The sequence below is a fragment of the Cryptomeria japonica genome, chromosome 11 (genome assembly GCF_030272615.1).
Source record: "Cryptomeria japonica chromosome 11, Sugi_1.0, whole genome shotgun sequence".
NCBI classification, from domain to species: domain Eukaryota; kingdom Viridiplantae; phylum Streptophyta; class Pinopsida; order Cupressales; family Cupressaceae; genus Cryptomeria; species Cryptomeria japonica.
The window spans coordinates 250,605,771-250,631,001 of record NC_081415.1 but is presented as its reverse complement, the minus strand read 5'-3'; the positions used below and the strand labels follow the sequence as shown (position 1 = coordinate 250,631,001).

The 25,231-nt window shown below is 33.7% G+C and overlaps 2 long non-coding RNA genes across 2 annotated transcripts; both read left to right on the top strand.

Moving 5' to 3' along the window:
* Positions 1 to 2,267: 2,267 nt before the first annotated feature.
* LOC131859800 (uncharacterized) lies at positions 2,268 to 3,444 on the top strand. The gene is made up of 2 exons (XR_009359367.1): positions 2,268 to 2,816; positions 3,132 to 3,444. It is a non-coding gene; the product is annotated as an uncharacterized LOC131859800 (long non-coding RNA).
* Positions 3,445 to 6,446: 3,002 nt separating this feature from the next.
* LOC131859799 (uncharacterized) lies at positions 6,447 to 7,592 on the top strand. Its single transcript, XR_009359366.1, has 2 exons — positions 6,447 to 7,015; positions 7,132 to 7,592. It is a non-coding gene; the product is annotated as an uncharacterized LOC131859799 (long non-coding RNA).
* The last annotated feature ends 17,639 nt before the right edge of the window (positions 7,593 to 25,231 follow it).

Here is a 25,231-nt window from a genome sequence, read left to right as displayed (position 1 = left end):
TTAATAACCATAGTGTGTTGCAAGTTTTATTCTGTGTCGTCATATGGTATTTTGACGATTAGAAATCAACTCTAATCACCATTAGAACATCTTCTGAATATTTTGGCCTGGTCGATCGTTAACGCTATTCATTTCAAATGTCAACTCAGAATGACTGAAATATTCATGATTTGGTGGACGGTTGTATATTTCCTTTCTTTCAATGTTGAAGGTATATTTATTAATCTCATTTATAGAGAGATATTTCTACTTTTGCTTTACACCATTAGTTATATTTCCTACTGTAATGGCTGCCTAGTCTGGTAAACACGATTCAGAAAATCTCACTAGTTTCAGAAAATGCCATCAGAGAGGTAATTGACAAAATAATTATGTCAATTTTTCTTTTACCACAGTATGAACTCAATATTAATTACTCAATATTATTAGTATTAATATCAATTGTAAAAAAATATGTCCACAGTCTAAATGGAAAAATAATATTAAAATAAATAAATAAGTAGATTGGTAAATTGATGATGAAATTAGTTTTAATTATTAAAATATAAACTTTAAGAGAAAGAATAACAATAATTTTATTTTTTTAAGTTTATCATAGAAAAAATAAATAAATAAAATTAAATGTTTTGATCTTAAGGTGGCTCTTATACTAAATTGTCCCCAAAATTAAATGTTGCAATGCAATATATTACTTCAAATTAAAATGCCGGAAATAAAAAGTACATTGATTTCATTCATTTAATTGAAGCAAATAATTAGTGAACAAGCGTCACAAATATATAAATAAACTTCACAATAAATTACTCAATTAGTAATGCGTATTTTACAGATTGCCTAGAGCGGATCCCTAGTTCAACCTCTTCTATTTGTACACTGCTCTACACAAGTGATGATTCCATTAGGAGTAATGCTCAATAGAAGTGGCACTACCTAATCCTTGGCTAGGATGGTCCCAAGTGCACACTCAAATCTCTCTAAAATATAATTCCTTTTTCTTCCTATCCCATGCCCTTACGTAATAGTTTTCATGGGCTTTATACAGCACAAAAGGGTGGTTCCAACTGTCACACCCTTCTTTAAAAATTATTACATTAAATTAATCACAAATGAACAATACAAATCAAGAATGACTTATAAACCATTAGAGAACAAAGAATTAACTATTCCTATCATCCCCAACTAATTGCTCTAGCAAATAAGATAAATCCACCTACAAATGTCCACAAATGTCCCCATTTGGCAATATTTCAACCTTACAATCTATCATATGCACATTTCACTAGCAATCAACTACTCTATTCCTTTTTCTAGGAATGTGACAAAAAAGTAACAAAGTCTAAAGACCCACTTAACCATAGAATCTGTCGAATAACCACAACTAAATGCCAATTAACACCATCCAACTCCTAGTTATCAGCACTACCACTTGTGAATCGGATTCACAAATAATCTGTTTCCAACAAAGAGCACAACCTCTCTCTAGTGCATATAAGATGGCAAGGGCTTCCATGAAATTATTTGTAGGAAACCCTCTATAAATAGAAAAGAGAAACTAAACATCACCATAGGTATCTCTACCAATACCACCTATACTTGCATGACTAGGATTCCCTTAGGGGGGTCATCAGTATTTATCTTTAGAACTCCTTGAAGATGACGGATCCGTTAGCCTACCCTATCAATCTTCATCTTAGACTAGCTACCCTTGGTCTACCTAACCTACTTTCTTCCCACACGACAAAAACAAATGCAACCTTTGAAGAATACCTACATCACCAACATGTCTCTTATTACATAAATATTTATCTATTTATTTGCCTTCTTTTATGAGAATAAAGTCCTACAACATCTTTTCACTTGGATGACTTAATGCTCATGCCCCAAGGAGGGTCCAAGTGTTTTTATTATTTGCAGTCCAATGACTTACAAAAAGTTGGGATCTTGATCTCTTGGATGATAGTTTGGTAAGCTGATTTTATGATATGCGAAAATTTCATTTTTGTAACGCAATTATAATTGATTGATAAATCAAATTAATTTAAATATTTTTGATTGGAAATAAAAAAAATGATTCTTGTGATCAAGATTCAAACTCATTCAAACTCTAATGAAATGTTATTGTTCAAAAAAAAAATCTTAAATACCAATTCATAACTCCAATAAAAAAGATTTACCTCTAAATTTTTTAAAAATAGAATAGAAAACAAAACATGTATAAAACCAAACGCATATTAAACACAAGCAATCACACCACTTGTGTGATAGTGGTTTAGTTGTGTTTCATGCTTAAATAGTAAAGAAGAGCAAAGAACGTGAGAGAGAGAAAAAAGGCTGAGAGCGTGGACGGAATCCGCCAAACCTGACACGTGCTTCTGTTTTCACAGCGAGAAAGGAATAAGTTGAGAAGCGCACCTTGCAACATGGCGTCTAATCCCAATATCACGCATGCAAGTTTCCTGCATCTCATGGCAGACGTCTCTTCCTCCTCTTAATCTTCCTGCCTGAAAATCTGTTAACTAATGTAGATCTGCTGCATGAACCTACAGATTAGCCTTCTTTTACTCTCTCACACTCTTCGCTCTTCTTTACGCGGAGAAGCTTTAGTATTCCAGTGAAATACAGATGGTAAAGAAGAGCAAAGAGTGTGACAGAATAAAAAGAAGCAGACAGAATAAAAAGAAGCAGGGAGTGTTTTACCTACACCTCTGTTCTGATAACTGATGTAGATCTGCTCCTTGAACCTACAGATCAGCCTCCAAAGGAAAAATACTCTGTTCAACTTGAGGGGAAAACCTATCTTCCTGTTTTCGCGTCAGGTAAAGGCTTCGCGTTTCTTTATTTGTTCTATCTTCGCATCAGTTGTTGGATTGTTTTCGGGTAAATCAAAATAAGATTGCTTTTGTTAGCTTCTCTTTTTGCCCAGATCTGTCTCTAGATGGATCTGCGCCTTAGTTCTACAAACACTAGAAATGAGCTTGATAAGTTGATTCGTTAGGGTTTTAGCATTTAGAAATTGTTTTCCTTTCAGAAATTTTGTTCATTCAGAGAGTTTTGTGAGTGAAGTTTCGTTTAACCTTTTTTTATGCCATTCGAATTCAATTATTATTTGATGGTATGAATTGGTGATGTAGCCAAGGAGAATGAGAGACAGGATGAGGCTCCTGTCATTCAGATTTGGTGGATTCCTGCCTTCTTTTTCTCTCTCTCATCCTTCGCTGTTCTTCACCTGCTAAAACGTTTGTATTCCACTGATATACAAAAGCCCTGCTTCAGTGCTTTGGTCTTCATCCACTGATATACAAAAGCCCTGTTATAGGGTTTGTACACTTTCGGTCTGTTAATACTCTCACATGTTTCCGGTAACATCTAAGTTCCGTAACTGTTAATAGATTTAGTTTTCAGAATATCATTTATTATAAAAATCACAACTGATCATTCTCAATGCGTTTGGTTTTATAAGATGTTCAGTTTGATGTTTGGGCTGTATGTGTTGACTGATTCTAATTATGTTTTTGTTGTATGAAGTTCAGAAAACTGTTAAGAAATCTGGGGATTAAAGTTGGATATGTTTAAAGGAACAATATTTACGTTTAATCTGAATCTTTTCCATGTGTTTGATTTGTGGATATGTATAAGTTTAATATTGAAATCATGGTGTACAGTTGTGTGGAATATTTATTGAAATTGTGTATTCATTTTAGTTTTGGTAAAAGATATTATGATAAGGGATAAAATAAATACAGTGTGTATTTTTTTGGGATCGATTCCAGATGTATTGTGACGGTATAAGAAAAAAAATATCTCAAGCAGTGTATTCAATAAGGGTGTATTCTCAATCATAAGAAACATTTTATAAACCTACGATCAATTTGCATAGAAATTTATAATTGATATAACTAACTTATTATTTTTATTGCTTCTTTCCATATAAGCATGTAAGCAGTGAACTCATTTGATCTGCTACCTATCTTCCCTTGATCAAAGAAATACAGGTTATGTTACCTATTTTCTCTTTCTTAGAAGAATAAGCTATGCTAGTGCCCATAAAAACTTTGCTGTAATATCAGATTTAAACATTTAATGGTGAATCTCATGGCCATTGACTATATATCCACAACATTATGAGCAGACAACTTATTTTGTAAATAAAGCTTTTGTGCTAATCATGAAATGTCTGAATGAGACTTCTTCCCAAGATAAAACTCTTGATAAATTTATCTTTTGATGCTCAGACATGTAAGTTAGATTTTAAAATGGCAAGCAAATATGAACATTTCACATGTAAGTTAGATTTAAAAATGGCAAGCAATCTGACATTTCACATGTAAGTTAGATCTAAAAAATGGCAAATAATCTGACATTTCACATGTAAGCTATCATGTAAGTTAGATCTAAAAAATGGCAAATAATCTGACATTTCACATGTAAGCTATCAAAATGGTAGTAACATTCGGAGTTTGACAGGGCAACAAAGATGAACAAAATTTCACTACTTTACAAAATCTGATTTCACAAAATACTTTAATGCTCAGAAATGCAGCAAAATCTGATCTCACAAAATAATTTAATGCTCAGAAATGCAAGTTAGATCTAAAAATGGCAAGCAAATGGGACATTTCACATGCAAGTTAGATCTGAAAGTGGCAGGAAAATATGACATTTCACATGTAAGCTCTCTTTTGTTTTGATTATAAAATTAAATCTGAAGATTTCTATGTTATATAAACTTTGAAGGGTAATAACATTAATAATATGACAAGGCAAAAACCATGGACAAAATTTCACTACTTTCCGAAATCTGATCTCGTAAATACTTTGATTCTCAGATATCAAGTTAGATCGAAGAATGATAAGACAAATCTGTCATCCATTGTGCATATTTCATATAATGATCAAAACGGTAGGTGCCTTAAGTGGGCCAAGCTGACGTCTAACTCTGGGCTTCCAATTTTTCATAACAACAAACTGAGCACACAGACGTGCACAAGTGCGTGCTAAATATTTTGTGCCGAATTCCCCGATGCATGAACGAATTCTTAATAACCATTTTGTGTTGCAAGTTTTATTAAGTGTCGTTATATGTTATTTTGACGATTAGAAATTACCGCTAGAACATATTCTGAATATTTTGGCCTGGTGGATCGTTAATGCTATTCATTTCAAATGGCAACTCAGAATGACTGAAATATTCATGATTTGGTGGACGGTTGTTTATGTCCTTTATTAACCTCATTTATCAGACCAAACATAAAGTACCATATAACATATCTAGTATGTCCTACCTTATATTTAAAGCATGTTTAATTTGTATGTATCAGGATTCATGTATGGAATGCTATTTCCTATGTCTAATTCAATGTTTCCAAGTTATATGAATGGTAACAGAATAAAAATGGAAGAATGCCTCCATGGTCGACGTACACCAGCTCAACCTTTCATGCCCAGTAAGGTCAAGTGAATCCACATCCTCACCTTTATAAATAATAATATGACTTGTAATGTTTTGTAATGTTCTTCAGATCAATCTGGGTTGTCAGACCTATCAATGTGTATCATTCTATTTTGACATTAAAATCAGAATGCAGTATATCATTGTCATTGTTATTGAAATTGTCATAATTTTTTTTTGGAGGAATCAAAAAAAAAATAAGCATTTGAAGGAATCCAAAAAAAAAAAAGCATTTGATATCAGTATTTATCTTCAATATTCTTTGAGGACGAGGATATCAGTCTATCAATCTATCAATCTTCATCTTAGACTGTCTACTCTTAGTCTACCTAACCTTTCTTCCTGCATCACCAAAACAAATGCAAATCACCAAGATGTCTCTTATTACATAAATATTTATCTATTTATTTGCATTCTTTTATGAGAAGAAAGTCCTATAACATTTTTTTCACTCGCATGTCCCCTTTGAGAAAAAGGGGAGGAATTCATTTTTGTTCACTCGCATGCCCCGTTTGAGAAAAAGGGGAGGAATTCATTTGCATTCTTTTATGAGAAGAAAGTCCTATAACATTTTTTCACTCGCATGCCCCGTTTGAGAAAAAGGGGAGGAATTCAAGTAGGGTCCAAGTGTTTTAATAAATTGCAGTCAAATGACTTACAAAAAAAATTGGGATCATGATCTCTTGGATGATAGCTTGGTATTTGATTTTATAATATGTGGAAATTTCATGTGTAATACAACTATAATTGATTAATAAATCAAATTAATTTAAATATTTATGATTGGAAATAAAAAGATTAATGATAACAACAATGTGTTGAGAATAAAAGAGTGATTCTTGTGATCAAAATTCAAACTCTAATGAAATCTACATACCAAAAAAAAATTTACTTCTAAATTTTAAAATACAATATAAAACAAAACATGTATAAAACCAAAGTCATATTAAACACAGGAAATCACACCACTTGTGTGATAGTGGTTAGATGTGTTTCATGCTTAAATGATAAAGAAGAGCAAAGAACGTGAGAGAGAAGAAAAGGCAGAGAGTGTGGATGGAATCTACCAAACCTGACACTTGTTTCTGTTTTCACCGAGAGAAAAGAATACGTGAAGTGCACCTTGCAACATGGCGTCTAATCCCAATATCACGCACGCAAGTTTCCATGCCAAACATTCTCCTCCTCCTCTTATTCTTCTTATTCTCCTCCTCTTATTCTTCTTATTCTCCTTGCCTGTGCCTCTGTTCTGTTAATTGATGTAGGTCTGCTCCTTGAACCTAAAAATTAGCCTTCTTTTCCTCTCTCACACTCTTCGCTCTTCTTTACCAAAGGAACTTATTCCGAAAGTAACTGAATCAGAGAAGCTTTTGTATTCCAGTGAAATACAGCTGGTAAAGAAGAGCAAAGAGTGTAAGAGAGAGTTAAAAAGGAGGGAGTGTCTTAGCTACACCTCTATTTTGATAACTGATGTAGATTTGCTCCGTGAACCTACAGATTAGCCTCCAAAGGAAATATACTCTGTTCAACTTGAGGGGAAAACCTATTTTCCTGTTTTCCCGTCAGGTAAAGGCTTCGCGTCTCTTCATCTGTTCTTTTTTCGCGTCAGTTGTTGGATTGTTTTAGGATAAATTAAGATAAGATTTGTGTGATTGATTTTGTTAGTTTCACTTTTGACCCAGATCTTGTTTTTCCAACCTGCTTTGCCTTAGACGGATCCGAGCCTTGGTTTTACAAGCATGAGTAAATGAGCTTGATAAGTTGATTCGTGAGGGTTTTAGCATTTACGAAAAAAAATTCCTTTCAAAAAATTTTCTTCATCTAGAAAATTTTGTGCCTATCATGATTGAAATTGAGTTTAAACTTTTTTATGCCGTTTGAATTCAATTATTATTTGATGCTATGAATTCGTAGTGCAGCCAAGGAGAATGAGAGAGAGGAGGAGGCTTCTGTCATTAAACGTTGGAAACTTGAATGCTTGATATTGGGATTAGACTTCATATGTAGGCTACGTTTCCCAACTCATTCAGATTTGGTGGATTCTTGCCTTCTTTTCTTCTCTCATACTGTTTGCTTTTTTTCACCTGCTAAAACCTTTGTATTCCGCTGAAATACAAAAGCTCTCCTTCAGTGCTTTGGTCTTCATTTTTGTTATAGGGTTTCAGCACTTTCGATGTATTAAAACTCTCACATGTTTCGGTTAACATCTAAGTTCCGTAACTCCGTTAATAGATTTGATCTTCAGAAAATCAATTATAATGAAAATCACAACTGATCATTCTCAATGCGTTTCGTTTTATAAGCTGTTCAGATTGATGATTGGGCTGTATGTGTTGACTGATTCTAATTGTGTTTTTGTCTTACGTAGTTCGGAAAACTGTTAGGAAATCTGGGGATTAAAGTTGGATATGTTTAAAAGCAATAATATTTAGAATTAATTTGAATTTTTTTCCATGTTTTCATTTGTGGATATGTACAAGTTTTATATTGAAATCTTGGTGTACAGTTGTCTGGAATGTTTTTTGAAATTTTAACTTTGTCTAACATTCGATTTGAATGGGAAAGAGAGTAATTAGAAACCCTCTCATTTGTCTCCTTATTCTTCACGTTAATTTTTGAAGAGACAAAAATGAAAGGTCTTTTAATGCCGGTAAATGGTTATTATTCTTCTTGTTAATGCCTGTAGAGAATGAGAGGGCTTCTCATATTGGCAAATGATTCTATCGTGTTAATTTTAGGAGTTATTGCTTTGCATGAGAGAATTCTTTTTATTATGAGCTCAGTTCAAATCCATTTGTCTATTCGATTTTCATTTTTTTTCTTATGATATATGTCTGAGGGCAATAAAGTTTTCTGTGAGGATCCTCTAGGAGAAGGTATTGCTGACACTTTTTTTATATAGAGTATAATAAAGAATAGCTGAAGCGGTGGAAGCAATAATTCAGGGTGTACTGTGACACATTTTTAATGAGTATAATAAAAAAATACCTGAACTGGTGCATTCAATAAGAGTGTATTCTTAAGATCAAACAATTTGTAAACCATAGAAATTTACTTTTGATATAAACAAAGCATGTAAGTAATGAGCTCATTCGATCTGCTACCTATCTTCCCTTGATTGAAGAAATACAGGTTATGTTACTATTTTCTCTTTCTTAGAAGAATAGGCTATGCTCTTTAGTGCCCATAATGTTCTAAGAACTTTGATAATATCAGATTTAAACATTTAAAGGTGAATCTCATAGCCATTTACTATATATTCAGAACATTATGAGCAGACAGCTTATTTTGTAAATAAAGCTTTTGTGCTAATCATGCAATGCCTGAATTCCTTCAAGACCGTAATTAGTTAGACTTCTTCCCAAGATAAAACTCTCCATAAATTTATCTTTTGATGCTCAGACATGTAAGTTAGATTTAAAAATGGCACTCAAATAATCTGACATTTTACATGCAAGGATATCTGACATTTCACATGTAAGTTAGATTTAAAAATGGCAAGCAATCTGACATTTCACATGAAGTTAGATTTAAAAATGGCAAGCAATCTGACATTCCACATGTAAATTAGATCTAAAAATGGCAAACAATCTGACATTTCATATGTAAGCTCTCTTTTATTTCATGGGTGGGTAGGTTAGTGATTTCTTCACTTCCAATTTATTTTCTTTCTTATCTTTGTCTGACAACTTGAGTTAATATATGCTTAATTCAGATTCCAGAAAAAGAGAAAGTTCTTCCAGCAAGGATTGGTGGAAAAACATAAGATAGCCCTTATTTCTTGGGACTAATTTCTCAAACTGAAAGAATGTGGGGGAGTGAGGTTGAGAAATCATAATTGGCAGAACATTGCTCTTGGAGCCAAAATGGTGTGGAAGATGATAAAAGAACCAAATTTAAAATGGGTTAGAATTCTACAATCTAAATACTTGAATCATTCAGATTCGATAGAAATAGTTAAGGTAAAGAATCCTCCAAAAGGCTTCAGGGTCTGGGATTTTATTTTAAGATGCAAGACAGTGATAGCAGACTTTATCTATTAGGATTTTTATAATGGTGTGTTGTGCTTGTCTTGGGAAAACTCCTACGGAGGTCATCCAAGATCCATCTTTGGGATGAAAATGGAAATATTTAACCCAACGTTCTTTACCTTTGGCAAAAGTCTCTCTCTTATCAGAAGTTATCAAGCAGTGAGAGATCTCTTTTAGAGATGGGGGGATAAATTAACATGGGCAATACAATATAAAAGAGTGATATTAAATCATTGCTAATTTGCAAGAAATGGAAAGATCTAATTTCCATCTCTTTTAGAGATGGGGATAAATTAACATGGGCAATACAATGTAAAAGAGGGACATAAAATCATTGCTAATTTGCAAGAAATGGAAAGATCTAATTTCCATGTCCAATAATGCTGGGTAGGCAATGTGTGCCCAAAGAAGGGGTTTTCGCATGGATTGCAATTCAAAAAAGAATCCTTACAGTAGAAAACTTTAGAAGGTTCAACTATAAGGGTCCTTCAACATGCATTTTATGTAAGAATCACGAAGAGAATATAAAAATATAACCAATCAAGTCGTTGGCAGGTTTCCATAGTAAATAACAGGATGGTTCTAGCTTCTCAAGGAAAATTTACTAAATGGGATGGCAAAATGAGATTTCCATTCCCAAGCATAAGGATTCCTCCTCACATTGGAATTAAAGAAGAAGGATCATTCCTTAGTAGACTAAAGTTTAAATGGAAACCTCCAAAAGAAGGTTAATATAAACTCAATTTTGATGAGGCCTCTCGAGAAAATCTAGGTCCATCAAGAGCAGGTTGCATTATTAGAGACTCAAATGGAGAAACTATAGGATGGATGTCTAATCCTCTGAAGGAGAATACTAATAACATAGAAAAATTCAAATCTTTAAAGCTTTGGGTTTTTTTAATGCAGAGAAATGGATATCAAGAAAGTGAAAATTGAACAAGATTCATCCTTAGTGGTCAATGTTGTGATGACAGGTTCTATTTTCAATTGGAAATTGAAATCTTTGTTAGATATTATTTTTGCTATGCTAAATCAGTTTGAGGAGTATACAGTTAACCACATTTACTAAGAGGGAAGTAAGGAAGAGAATATCTTTTCCAATAGAGAGGTTGATAGATTGATAAAAGTATTAATTATGGAAGGTAAATGTTCAAGAGCTTTCAAGGAAGGGATGGCCAATAGCTAGTAGGCTTAGAAGTAGTTGAATTATATCTAGTGTGATGTGACTGCAGGTGTCATCTCTAAACAATTAGCCATATTTATTAAGAAGGGAAATAAGCAAGTGGGTACACTAGTATCTAGAATGGTTGCCGGATTGAAAGAAGTATGAACTCACAATACTGGTTCCCACTTTTTGGCCAACTTTGACACTTAGATGAACATTTTTAAAATAACCTTCACTTTCTAACACCTATAACTTTTAAAAAGTTAAGAATTTGAAGATGATGTAAACTAGTTATTGAAAACATTTTGTCCGCAGAGTCTAAATATATTTTTTAATTTTTTTTTGAAGAAAATTGTATTGATTTTTCGATCTCCCTCGAAAAGTAGTTTTTTATAGCAAACAACATTTTTTAAGAGTGATGTGCCTCCCAAAATGCATAACTTTTTATCTATAAATGATAAAAACTCAATTCTTTCGAATTTTGGTTTGTAACTTCAATATCCAGGGCATGGAGTTGGTTTGATAGTGATATGTTGAATATTTTTCTTTTTATTAAGTTTTGAATTCTGACTCATTATAATTTAGACATAGGTGTATATTTGAACACATAACTTGTTCTACATATATCGAAATTCAATTTTATTTTTTTTGTTAGAAAGAAGACATCAATACCTAGGGCATAGATATTTTTCAGAATTTTTTTCAATTAGTTTACTATTTTTCCCAATGTGTTGAATAGAGAAGTTCATGTTTGGTGAAAAACCTATGTTTGGTAAAATTTTAAAAACAAGATCACAGTAAACTCAATACGTGATAAAATTATAGTCATTGGAAAGCTTTCTTCGAGGAATACCATCCTATATTTTGGGTTGTCATGATTCTTCCATTTGAGCCTTGAACTAGAGGTTTGAAGGCCAAATTTTTGTAGAAATTTGAAAAGATTTTGGGAGAGATGCCTAGAAAATGGGCTCGAATGAACCCCCTTAGGTTCATTTTGTAACAGTTAAAATCTGGTTAAAAAGGGGTTCGCTCGAAGGGGACCGTTAGAGAGAACACTATAAAATATTAAAAAAAAGGGGGTTCGAGTGAACCCCAGTGATTTAACATGTATGATTGAAGTAAGGGGTTTGTTTGAATCCCAAAAGGTCATTTAGTTGAACACCCATAGTATGAACGAACACCCTCAGAATTTTTTTTCCCCCATCCATGTTTTTCCTTCATGGGTGAAAGTGGAAACCATTATTGTGAGATGACCTAAATGCATCAAATATTTTAGGGAGAAGATGACCAACAGATAGTAAGCTATTAGTAGGTGAATTTGAACTTGGCAACAAGTCTCCCGAGGAAATATCATTTACCTTAGTGTAATGTAAATATAGGTGTCTTCTATATCCTATGTTGGATATGGTCGGAAGGAATTAATGAAGTGGAGTGTTAGTGTTAGTTTATCTATTTATATCCATCTGGATCCTTACTTGGATGTTTGGTCCTATATTCTTTGAAAGAGATTTAGTTTAGGTGAATAGTTATTAAGTAATAGAAATAGATCATAAATTCTATTGCTTTAAGATGATCAAAGTTCATGAATTTCAACATCTCTCACCTTTTCATTAATTTGGGGTAGTTGGAGAATATCCTTTCTCACCATTTGGTGGTGGTGTTTGGATCAAGTCTTGTAATAATGAGATGACTAGATATGACAGATTTTCTATAGATTGTGAAAGGACATTGGAGTGGTGGTTTTTATGATAAAGTTGTGGTAGATTTCTTGAGAAGGTGGATGAATTTGAGACATATACAAGTAACCTATCTAGAGTATGTCATTTATTTCTCCACCTGAGCAAAGGTCTATCCTTGGCATTTTTGTTATTTATCATCTTTATTGTTATGGAGTCTTCAATTAGACTTATGTTCAATAAAAAATAGATGACTTTCTTAGGGGATATTTCTCAAAAATTCTTACGTGAGGTAATTATCTTCTCACATAGGCCGATTTTGTATGAAATTAAAGTTATTTGGGCCCAAAGTTCATCCTCATTGATCATAGATATCATGTCAATTTAAACATTCTGACAATGTTTTTGGCTACATTTCTTTGCATGGGAGAAAGAAAAGTTGATGCAAAAATGTTGTGTCGCCGTATTTTCAAAGGAAGGTTTTTTGGAGAATTGGATTAAGTAAATACTAGCGGTGGATGACAAGCTCACAATCTTGCATCCAAGATAATACTTTGTAGTTAAAACTGGGATAGGAGAGGTGCCAAGGATTCCTATTACTACCATTTGGAATTAGAAGAGCTTCGAGGCAAGAGAATTTAAAATCAAGAGGGGCCTGGTGTTTAATAAGAGAGTCATGGGTTTTTTAGCTAAGGGATGGGTTGAGAGAGTTATAAGAGATGATGTAAATGAAGATGAGGGGTGGGTTTGGAAATATAAGAATGAAGAATGCTTGGATGGTTTTATAGTTCTAGATTTCTCTGATGAAGAGGAGAATGAGAAGCTAACCCTTGAGCAAGTGGAGCATCTTTCAGTGGTAATTGAAAATGATCAAAGAAATTCACCATCATTTTCTCAGTTAGACTCTTAATCAAGGGAACTACCTCTCCATCCAAGTGTGCTATCCTCATAGATTGTTACAGGATAGGACATAAATTATTACAAGCATTTAAGTTCATTGTCAAGTTTCTTCAATTGTTCACTAGAAAATTGAGTTGAAGGGTTGCCCTCATTATGAGATGCATGAGGGAAATGATTTTTAGGTCCATTTGGCGACATGTGTGTTGGATTGAGAGAAGATTTCTCTCTTTAATTTTTTTTTGGGAATAATTCAGACATGCAACTTAGGCTAAATATTATTGATAGTTAAAAGTATGAGAAGCCATGAGTTGATAACATATTCTCATAGGAATCTCAAATTCACAATATAATTTTTTTGTTGGGAATAATTCAGATATTTATTAGTGGATGATTAAAATAAGGTATATATATTTTTTTCTCAGCATTTCAATCCAATATCTACCAAATTCTATATTGCAAGAGGTTAAACGAGCTGAGTCATTGATGGTGAGCGAGCCGGCTGAAAACAAGTTTTGAATATATACCAAATTAAATTTGCAAGAGGTTAAACGAGCTAATATATTGATGGCGAGCAGGCGGGCTTAAAGAGCCGGTTTGAGCCCACACGGTGGCAGTTTATTTTAATCCTTATCAATAATAACAAATTTTGATTCCTCCTAAATACGGAATCGAAAATAACGATGCAAGAAGACACCATTCTCAAACCTTGTCAAAGTACAACTAATTGTTGCTTCTAGATTAAATGTTTTAGGGTTTTTTTTATCTTGTTGGTTGCTATTTTAATCTATAGGTTTTAAGGTTTCATGGTTTTCATATTCTACTGGTAGTTTTTTTAATATTCCTATTGTGTGGTTGCTATCTATAGATTTTATGGTTTTCATATTTTACTAAGGGTTTTTATTTTCCTCTCATCTGCTTGCTATTTTCCTTTGTATTCGAGTTGCTTTGCCTATTCGAAAGGGACGTCATCATACATCGGGGATGGACAGGTAATTTCCACTTTCAAATTAACTAGTTTTCATATTTAACTATGGTTTTTTTAATAATCATGCCAACTATGTATTAAATTGTGTGCAATTATGGTGTATAAGGAAATAAGTTATCAAATTGGTTTTCTATTTAAATCTATATTCTTCTGCTTCCACTCCACAAAATGGACAATATTCTCAAACCTGGTTGAAGCACAACTAATTGACCCTTCTAGATTAATTTTTTAACGGTTTTGTTTATCTTGTTGGTTGCTATTTTAATCTGCATTTTGGCATCTTGGTTTTTTTTTTAAATTTTGTTTTGAGGTTAATCGGTTTTCATCATGTTTTAGGATTTTTATTAAGTTTTCATGGCTTTCATATTTTACTGTGGGTTTCCTCAACTAATCATTACATTGTGTGTCCCCATTAAATATTATATGGAAATAATAGAGTATTTTAGTTTGATTGGAAACAAGTTATCGAATTTGTTTTCTATTTTCATTTGTATCCTGGCTTTTGTTGGCATTTGGCATAACTGATACAGATGCAGGTGATGCAGTTGAAGTTGGATAACTGCGCCGGTAAAGGATAGAAGTCTATTTGTGATGAAGAGATTGGGATTGCATGATGGATGACTCTGATCAATTATTTGTGTTGTCATTGATGGCATATAATCTTTATCCTTAACCAGTAATGAGGAAATATTCTGATTATATCTGGTGATTGGTGATGATTGAGGCTTTGTATTTGTTAATGTCACTTTTATCATTGTAATATGTATCTGACCGGAACCGCATCATATTGTGACAATTGGAAGTTATGTTTATAATTTTTGTTGAGTTTTTGCCAAGGTTTAAGAAGGGTTTAAGGACCAGTAGAGAATTCTCTTGACTAGTAATGATTTTTGGTTTGGCGGTGATCTACATCAAGTTCACGTGTTGATGATAACGAGGCACAAACTGTGTGAAGTGTTTGAAAGATGGTTTGGCACATTTGGAGAGTGCATTTCTTGGGAATGTGTAAAGTGCTTAGTGAAATGAGCTAAGGGTTTGACTTTGTATCAGATCGACTTGTTGTGACGACTTATGATCATTCAATGGTTGATATTCATTTGTAATTGATTGTAATGATCCATTTGATGATCTGTAATGAGTTGTAAAGATATGTGATGATCTATGTTGTAAGTCTTAGGGTTTTGATGCCAACCTAATTGCAAACGTTATTTATGTTGGTACAGTTGATGTTTATTGTGTCAATGATTTTGAGAAGTGTGTGAGAAGTTTTGTCAGAAGTGTTACAGACTTAGAACTTAATTGGATCTAATCAAGCAAGCAATTGAGTGCTATACATAGATCATTCACTGTTGTTTTCTAACAAATACAACAGCTAAAATCCCTTAACCAGGTAGGTCCTAACAAGCCTCACATTGTAAAATCTCCTTATAGGGTGACTCAATATCTAAGTTATAAATCCTCTTGCGAGGTTGATCCTAACAGATCAAAGCTCCTAACAGGGTTGAGGTAAATCCTTTAACTGAGTGACTCCTAACAGGGTCTACTCCAAACAAGACATCATTGTAAGCTTCTAACTAGGCTTGGTTCCTAACAGGGTGCATTCTAAAAGAGTGAAAAATATTTGTGGGTAACAATTCCCACCGTGGTTTTTCCCTATTTGGGTTTCCACATGAAAATCATGGTGTTCATATGGTAAATGTTTTTGATATGATGGTATGCTTTACTTTCAATTTATGCATGGTTAATGAACATTTAATGTGTAGCACTGATATATCAGTTTAGCAGATGTTTACCAATAGATACCAGTACTAGTAAATGGCTCTAATGTTGGTCTATGTTTGATTTGGTGAAAGTTTTATGAGTTTAATTTTCTGATTTTAAATTATTGTTAATATTGATTCACCCCCTCTCTTAGTATTAAATGGATCCTCTAAGATTAACAATTGGTATCAAAGAATTGGTCCTCTCTATGTAGAGCCTAATAGCTTGAGGGAAAGATCTTCTGAAAGATGATGAAGAAGGAGTGTCCCATGTTTACCAAGTACAACTGTCGGATATGGAGTGGTTAGATGAGGATCTACATTAAAGGAATGGGTTCACAGTATTGGAATCATGTGGTAACCAAGTATGTTGCTCTGATTACTAGTCCCTTGACACCGGATGAACTTTAAAGAACAATAAGAAAACATTCAATCTCTTGAAGCAATTTTAAGTACTTGTATCTAACTTTGAATATATAGATGTTCATGGATTAGAGACTGGAAAGGAGGTATGGGATAAATTAAAATTAATTTATGGAGAAGATGAAAATGTACAAAGAGCCAAGGAAGAGAGTTTGAGAGGAAAATTTAATGATATGAAAATTATTGATGGTGAGAACATAGCTCAATATGGTCAAAGGATTAAGGAAGATGTAGGTGGTATAAATAGTGTCGGAGGTAAGATAGATGATGATACTGTTGTTAGTAAAATGCTTAAAACTCTTTTACCACAATATTCTATCAGAGTTTCTGCTATTCAAGAACTTAGATCCATTTCTAAAGATAAAGTCATTGTTGATTCTCTAATTGGAAAGTTGACTGCATTTGAACTAAACAGTTTTGATAATAGTCTTTCTAAGCCTTCTCAATCTTCTTTTGAGGCTTCTGTAATCGGTACAACAACAAGGAAAGGAAAATATATTTGTCATAATCATGACTATATGTCTAGTCATGGTGGTAGCAGAGGTGATGGTGATGATGAAAATCATCTGATGGGACTTGAGGCATTACTGGCTAAAAGATTCCCTAGAGGAACAGGTAAATTACCCTTGAAGTTTTTCTCTTGTATTAACATTGGACACATAGCTGCTAACTACCCTAACACTAATAAGAAAGAGAAGTTTAGGAAATTCAAAAGAAAAGGCAAGAAAAATTGTTATGTTGCAGTGGATGATGGTGTGACCGATGATGAATTGGAAGAAGATGATAATGAGGAGATAGTATTTGTTGTTGTGAAGGAGGATCTGACTGATGAGAAGGAATTGGTGTCTCACATGGATAACAATGATGAATGGATAATAGATAGTGGTTTCTCCCTCCACATGACCGGTGACAAAAGTAAGTTCTTATCCCTTAAAGAGTTTGATAGAGGTGTTGCAAGGTTTGGTAATAACTCTCCCTACATGGTTAAAGGCCAAGGATCAATTTCATTAAATGGAAAGAGTAATGCAGATGATGTCTTTTGGGTTGATGGACTAAAATATAACCTCTTGAGTGTTGGACAACTTAATGATAATGGATATCTACTTGAATTCAAAAGTGGAGTGTGTAGGATTCTTGGAAACAATTGAGAATTGATTTCTACTGGAAAGAAGACTAGAGGTAATCTATTTCATCGGAATACTATTGTAAATGATTGTTTGGTGGTGAAGATTGAAGACAGATGGTTGTGGAACAAGAGATTTTTTCATGTCAATTTTGACAATTTGATTAAAGTTAGTAAGGCAAGTATTGTGAGAGGTTTTCCCCAGCTTGTGAAACTAGACAATGTGTTATGCAAGGACTATCAGATGGGTAAGATGACCTCTTTATCTTCTAAGAGTTATCCTTTCTCTGCAAACAATATTCTTGATTTGGTTCATACTAATCTTTGTGGTCCTATGAGGACTAAGAGCTATTTTGGTGATAAGTATTTTATGATCTTTACTGATGATTTTTCAAAAATGATGTGGGTAACTTTTATGAGAGAAAATTCTGAGGCATTCAATAAATTTAAAGCATTTAAAGATCTTGTTGAGAAAGATATCGAGAAGAATCTAAAATGTTTGAGATCTAATCGGGGAGGTGAATTCAGTTCTAATGAGTTTGTGAAGTTCTATGATGAACAGGGAATTAAGAGGCAAATGTTAGCTCCTAGAACTCCACAACAGAATGGGATAACAGAGAGAATGAATAGAACAGTTGTTGAAGTTTCTAGAACCATGACAATTCAAGGTGAAGTACTGAAGATGTTTTGGAGCGAAGCAGTTAGTACTTCTATTTATACTTTGAACCAGGTACTTGTCAAGAAATGTATTAACAAAAAACCTTAGAAGTATGGCATGGAAAGACTCCTAGTTTAAATTATTTCAAAAAATTTGGGAGTAAATGTTTTATTAAGAGAGATGATTACACTGAAAAGTTTGATGTTAAGTGTGATGAAGGTATTTTCTTAGTTGCTCTACAAAGAGTAAGGAATTTAAATGTTATAACAAGAGAACTAAGAAGATCATTGAGAGTGCTAATGTGAAGATAGATGAACTCTCTAAGAGATCTGATAAGACCAACAGATCTGAGTTTGAGAAGGATGAAGAAAGACTTGTGTTTATAGAACCGAAATTGCAGAAGACTGATGAGCAAAATGTTACAGAAATAGGTGCTCAATCGGTAAAAGTAGAGAGCGATGAAGAACATGAAGCAGGAAGCAAAACACCGGAACTGGTAATACCAAGGTATGTCGGGATAAATCACTCTAAAGAACAAATAATTGGAGATAAAAATGCTAGAGTACAAACAAAGAGAAAAATCAAAGAAAATTCCTGTCTGATTTCTACTACTGAGCCAAAAACAGTAAGAGAGGCATTAAAGGATGATGACTGGATTAATGCAATGAATGAGGAGTTGGATCAAATAGAGAAGAACAAAACATGGACACTTCTTCCCAGACTGGAAGACAAGAATGTGATTGGTATTAAATGGTTCTTTAGAAACACGTTAAATTAAGAAGATAAGGTTGTGGGAAATAAAGAAAGATTGGTTTGCAAAGGCTATGCACAAGAAGAAGGAGAAGATTATGGTAAAAACTTTGAACCTGTGGCGAGATTGGAAGGAGTTAGAATGCTAGTTTCTTATTCTACATTTAAAGGATTAAAAGTCTATCAGATGGATGTTAAATTAGCTTTTCTTAATGGCATCCTTGAAGAAGAAGTGTACATAGAATAATGAGATGGATTTTCTTTGTCTTAAGACAAAGATATGGTTTGCAAACTACATAAGGCACTATATGGATTTAAGTAGACACTGAGAGCATGGTTTGAAAGACTGCATGCACACCTAATCAAGATAGGATTCCAACGTAATAGTGAGGACAATAACATATATCTTAAGACTGATGGAGACAAAGTATTGATAGCTATTCAAGTATTTATAGATGGCATAATTTTTGGTGGTAATTATGATTTGTGCATGGATTTTACTGAGGAGATGAAAAAGGAATTTGAGATGTCTCTTATTGGTTAAATTAAATTTTTCATTGGGTTGCAGGTCCATCAACTGGATGGTGGAATATTTATCTATCAGAGTAAGTATGTTAAAGAGGTGTTGAAAATATTTGGCATGGAGGATTGTAAACCGGTTGGTACTCTGATGGTGATAGGCTTCAAGTTATCTAAACAAGATGATTTACCATATGTTGATAAGAAAGAATACAGGTCTATGATTGGTAAATTGCATTATGTCATACATAGCAGACCTAATATTGCACATATTGTTGGATTGGCTGCTAGATTTCAACAAGATCCCAAGGAGACTCACTTGGTAGCAATGAAAAGGGTATTCTAGTACCTAAAAGGCACAGTAGATTATGGTTTATGGTATCCTTATAAAGGAAATTTTTCTTTGAATGTGCTTACTGATGTTTATTGGGCAGGCAATGTTGATGACTGAAAAAGCACTATCGGTGGAGCTTTTTTTCTAGGACGTAGATTGGTTGCTTGGATAAGTAAGAAGAAAACATTTGTTTCTTAGTCAACGATAGAGGAAAAGTATGTTGCAACATCAATGAATTGCATGCAGACAATATGGATGAGGCATGTTCTTGAAGGATTCAAATTTGATATGTCTGAACCGGTCACTATTTACTGTGATAATACTAGTGCAACTAATATTTCAAAAAATACTATTACATGCAAGAACCAAGCATATAGAATTAAAATATCATTTTCTAAGGGAAAGAGTACAGGAGTAACAAGTCAGAATGGAGTATGTGACAAGCAAAAAGTAGCTAGCAGACATTTTCACTAAACCATTTTCGAAGACAACCTTTGAATATGTCAGACATAAATTAGGGGTCAGACCCCTACTCAAAAATATTTAGGATGAAGGAGACACATTAATCTAGTTGGCTTAATGACTATTATTCACTTTGGATTGATGAGATGTAGACTACTCCATAGGGGGAGGATCTTAGGTGAGTTTGCAGACATGTTTAAGATAATAGGAACATATTTGATGATCGACGATGCATTTACATCTTTGGCATTGTTGTCAAAGGGGGAGAAGAATAGAAATCAGATATGGCAGACATGTGAGAAATTGAAGATCAGCTTGAGTGATGCATTGGTTAAGGGGCAAATGGAAAAAGGAGGAGAACTGGAAGAGATGTGATATCAACAAGCATGTTGCAGATGATGATGTTACTCTGATTGTATATCTGATTGGTTTGCATGATGATGATACTCTAATTGTATATTTGATTGGTGTTGCCATCAATGCCAAAGGGGCAGATTGTTGACATTTGGAATAAATGATACAGATACAGGTGATGCAGTTGAAGTTGGATGATTGTACCGGTAAAGGATAGAAGTATATTTGTGATGAAGAGATTGAGATTGCATGATGGATCACTCTGATCAGTTATTTGTGTTGTCATTGATGGAAACTAATGTTTATTCATGTCTACTAATATTTACTTACGTTGTATTATGTCATCTAAATCTTTTGGTCTACCAGAGAGAGCTTACTAGTAAAGAATCAAGAAAATGGGAATTAGGACCTTAACCAGTAAACAAGAAAATATTTTGATTATATCTGGCAATTGGTGATGATTGAGGCTTTATGGTTTTGAATGTCAGTTTTTATCATTGTAATGTGTCTGACTAGAACCACATCATGTTGTGACAACTGGAAGTTATGTTTATAATTTTGGTTGAGTTTTTGCTAAGGTTTAAGAAGGGTTTAAGGACTGATCGAGAATTCTCTTGACTGGTAATGATTTTTGGTTTCACAGTGATCTACATCAAGTCTAGAAGTTGATGATAATGAGGCACAAACCGCATGAAGTGTTTGAAAGATTTTTTGGTGCATTTGGAGAGCGAATTTCTTAGGAATGTGCAAAGTGCTTAGCGGAATGAGCTAAGGGTTTGAATTTGTATCCGATCGACTTGTTGTGATGGCATGATCATTCAACGATTGATATTGATTTTTAATTGATTGTAATGATCTATTTGATAATTTGTAATGAGTTGTAAAGATTCATGATGATCTATGTTGTAATTCTTAGGGTTTTGATGTTGTAAAGGTTATTTATGTTGATATAGTTGATGTTTATTGTGTTGGTTATTTTGAGAAGTGTGTGAAGCCTGAAGAAGTTGAGAAAATACAACTTCAGAGACCCCAAGAACACCTATTAGCAAAATACCTGTCACAAGAGAATATTGGAGACAAAAACACAATAAAGGCTCTGAAAAAAAAGATTATCATTCAGAAAGAGAATGAAAAATAAAGTTACAATACAATCCTTATGACAGGAGAATTAGAAACCCTAAAGATGTGCAACCCTAAAGAGATAAAGAGTATTTAATAATTAGAATAATTATTAAATACCTACAATATTATTAAATGCCTAAGTTTAGCTTAAGCATAGAGTATAATAGACTAATAATTAAATAAATAATTATTAGCTAATACAAGATAACTCTAGCAAAGCCAAACTAGGGTGTGAGAAGTTCTGCCAGAAATGTTGCAAACTTAGAACTTAATTGGATCTAATCAAGCAAGCAATCGAGTGCTATACACAAATCATTAACTATTGTTCTCTAATAATTACAACAGCTAAAATCTCTTAACCGGGTAGGTCCTAACAAGCCTCACATTGTAAAATCCCCTAACAGGGTGATTCAATATTTGAGTTCTAAATCCTCTTGCGAGGTTGATCCTAACAGATCAAAGCTCCTAATAGGGCTGAGGTAAATCCCTTAACTGGGTGACTCCTAATAGGGTTTTCTCCTAACAAGGCATCATTGTAATCCTCTAACTAGGCTTGGCTCCTAACAGGGTGCATTTCGAAAGAGTGCAAAATATTTGTGGGTACCAATTCCCATCGTGGTTTTTACCTATTTGGGTTTCCACATGAAAATTATTGTGTTCATATGGTAAATGTTTTTGATATGATGGTATGCTTTACTTTCAGTTTATGCATGGTTAATGCACACTTAATGTGTAGCATTGATATATCAATTTAGAAGATGTTTACCACCAGATACTGATACTGGTAAATGACTCTAATGTTGGTCTATGTTTGAGTTGGTGAAACTTTTATGAGTCTAAGTTTCTGATTTAAAATTATTGTTAATACTGATTCATCCCCCCCTCTCAATATTAACCGGATCCTCTAAGATTAAAAACTTCTTGGTCTACTCCAATTGGACGACATTAGCAAACCTTGTAGGAGCATAGGTAATTGTTGCTTTGAGATTAAATATTTTTTGGTTTTTTTTTTTTTGGTTTTTCACCTGTGAGTACCCATAAAATAGATGAAATTAGCAACCAAGTTTGATAATATGTTTATTTGTAGTAATATATATGTGTTATGCCATAAATTATACCCCATGAATTTATAACACTTACGCATTGTTCCCAGTACATTTATGATAGGGTTCATGATCGAGATTTTATCACTTTGACATCATGGCCTCTAAACAAAAAGTGTTGTCAATCTCTCTAAGACTCCAATAGGGATTATCTTTGGTTGGATAGAAGTGTGACACGTAGACGTCTACATGGCACACTGACGTCCTGATAGTTCCTCGAATATAGATAGCATTTTCCGCTTTAGCCTTTCGATGACATGTGTCCCTTGGATTGGGTGCATCTAAAACGGTCACTCCCACATGTTTTTAGTTTTAAAAGTCCATCCTTTGGCTCATTGGAGCCCCCTTATTTACCTTTCTCTCTCTTTGGGTAGTTGGCTATCTCTCTTTGGTCTCTTGGCTCTCAAAAATATCCCTTGGTGCTTTTCTTATCTTGAGCTCTCTAAAATCGTTATCGTACTCTTGGATCTCTCACAGTAGCAAGATTACATTGAGCTTTCTCAGTCTCTTACCTTAAGAGAGGGGTTTGGCTAAAATGCTTTGTCTTCTCTCTTATCTTATTTTTTCTCAATACTGTGTGTCATATCTAACAAATCATTGAATGCATCTATTATCCAGGCACATTTAAGTCATTTCTTTATATCTCATGTAGGGGTTTTCCTTTGTTAAGCGAGGTTTTTTTTTTTTGCACTATCATTTATCTTTGCATCTCATGTAATAGGGGTTTTTATCGATCAAGAAGGGTTTGTTTCTATTATATTAATATATATATCCATCCTATCAATCTAGTTGTCTATGGTGGTGGAAATACCAAAGCGGGGATTTGACTGAGGCAAACCCTTATATAACCCCAACATTTTCTCCTCATCTCAATGTGTGTAGTTGATGAATAGGCTTTGCATTGTCGAGAGCATATTCTGGGGCATTCCTATGCATTTTTAGTTCTTTATCCATGTAGACAACATGGTGCATAAACAAACTTGCAATGCGTCAGCATTCAAAATTTGAAACTAAATCAACCTTGTGGTAAAATTTAATTTTTGTTTATACACTTCTATCATGATTTGAATTTCTTTATTCTATTGTATGTTTATGATATTTATCAATATTGATATATTAGTTTAGTTTCTGTTTGATTTATGTCATTTTTATCCCTTTGCTCTCCTAAGCACTAGTTAAGCGAGGTAGCATGAGGGTAGATTTACTCCTTCAGATTCATCATCTTGAAGGTAGCAAATCCATTCCTCTACATTTTGGTAAAATTGACGTGAATTCCTTATGTTGGATATTTTTCTCTTAGAGTTTGATGCATTTGATAAGGCACTATTTAAGAATGAATTTGATATGCTAGATGATACCTTGGATGACTTTATAGAAATGTCTCCTCCTAGTTGTGGAGATTTGAAAGATTTTTTACCCCAACCTTCTCTTCCTCCAGGAACAAAGAGTCTCTAAATGTCATTGTTGTCTTTGTGGCTTCACAAAATCCTAAGAGACCATGGATGTATGTGACTGCAACTAGTCCATCTCCTACTTGAAAGTTAATCCATTTGTGGGAAACTATTTTTGGGAGATGCTCCTAATTTTTATACTAAGTTTATGTAGTTTAAGTAGCCTCTCCATAGTGTTTTTGCTCATGCATATAATACAAGGAGGAATAAACAACATCCCAAATAGACAATCTTACCTTTACCATCATCTCAACCAAGTCTTCCTTAAGCACCTCAACCCATAGCTAAGCACCCTGGTGATTACAATCTTATTGAGAAACTTAGGCTTACTCCTCCAGAGATCTCACTATGGGACTTGCTTCAGACTGCTATGGTGTATCAATATATTCTATAGGAAGCTTTGCAAAATATTTTGTTATCTTCTTCTGCGAGACTAACATATGCGAATGCAGTAATGGACCATATTCACAAGAATTTGTTAAATATTACATTTATCCTCATGAACATCTACCTCTTCAATTAAGGACCTTAGTGGATCCATTGGCAATAATTGTTCATGTTAACGGTGTTGGCATTAGATGAACTCTTGTTAACTCAAGGTCGACACTTCATTTTTGTAGCTTAGACTTATTACCAAAGATTAAAGTATATTCAAATTGACTTTTAGCATCTTCTTTGTTTATTTGTGGCTTTGATAATATTGGAAAGACCATTATGGGCACTATTATTTTTCCCTTGAAGGCTGGACCTATTACTATCCCAACCTTGCTACATGTGATGCAAGGGCATTTATCATACAACCATCTTTTGGGTAGACCTTGGCTTCATAACTTGGGAGCTATTTCTTCTATCCTTCATGGGTTAAGTTTGTTGCAAATAATCAAGGGTGACCCTGATGCTATGTACCTATGTCAAATGGTAGTAGTATGTTAGACCTTGGTTACACCTTCATTTCAAAACTATACC